This window comes from Dioscorea cayenensis, chromosome 4 (genome assembly GCF_009730915.1).
Source record: "Dioscorea cayenensis subsp. rotundata cultivar TDr96_F1 chromosome 4, TDr96_F1_v2_PseudoChromosome.rev07_lg8_w22 25.fasta, whole genome shotgun sequence".
NCBI classification, from domain to species: Eukaryota; Viridiplantae; Streptophyta; class Magnoliopsida; order Dioscoreales; family Dioscoreaceae; genus Dioscorea; species Dioscorea cayenensis.
In genome coordinates, this window is record NC_052474.1 from 13,552,122 (window position 1) to 13,553,250 (window position 1,129).

Here is a 1,129-nt window from a genome sequence, read left to right on the forward strand (position 1 = left end):
ATACTCTAATTGACATACTTAATCAAATAAAAAGGCTTAATTCTTTTTCCAAATCGTATATTGCTTATAGAATCATGTTAACAACTCCTATAGCGTTGCTTCGGTGAAAGAAGTTTTTCAAAAGCGAAATTAATAAAATCTTATCTAAGATCAACAATGTCTCAAGAAAGATTAAATGGATTGTCTATATTATCAATTGAAAAACAAATGCTAGAAGAAATTGATTATAAAAACTTAATTAATAATTTTGCATCTCAAAAGGCGAGAAAAATAAATTTTTAAATAAATTTTTGGGAGTGAGAAATTCTTCTTTTTATAGAATAGATGTCTTTATAGCATGGGATTCAATCTTGACTATTTGGCATACTTTTGATTTTGCTTCTCTTTGCTTTAAATCTATGTTAGCTACTTATGTATGGTTTTTGTAGTAGGTCGAGGATGTAACACTGGCGACAACAAGACTTTCAACTCATTGTTTGATGGACTTCAAATTGTTATAGACTTTACAAGGGACAACAAACTTGAGATAGGGAAATTAATTCAATCTAATCAATCTGGTACTTTCTATACTCTTATTAGTAATACATCTTGGCAAAAAAATTTAAATATGAGTAGAATTTGGTTTGTACTTGTGAATAACTTTAATATTATTATATTTGCAGGAGAATTAGTCCTAAATTTCCTTTCAAGACTACAAGCTAAAATGAAGCCTTTGCAATTGCTTGGAAGCTCAAGATGTATTCCCAAAAGGAGTTTTTGATCAATTTGTGTTTTGTGAGATTATTTAGCCTCAATGATCTTTTTCAACATGAAGAAATGGATGTGATTTGAAGATACAAAGATGATATCAAGTCAACTAAACAATTTCTGAATTTATGTAAAATAAGGATTTTCTTTTTGAACTTTTTGAACTAGCTTTATTTTATAATCTTGTTATTTGTTTTTTGTTGTTTGTTTTGGTGTCTATCATTTTGTTATTGTTTGTTTTATATTATGACTTTTTTAATAAAATTTTTTTTATTAATTAATTAAGGCCCCGTTTCATGCTTGCGTTTTAGGCCTTTATAAGCTTTGAGCCGCCACTGTGTCCAGCTCATATTGTAAACGAGCCAAGTTTGAATATCATTTT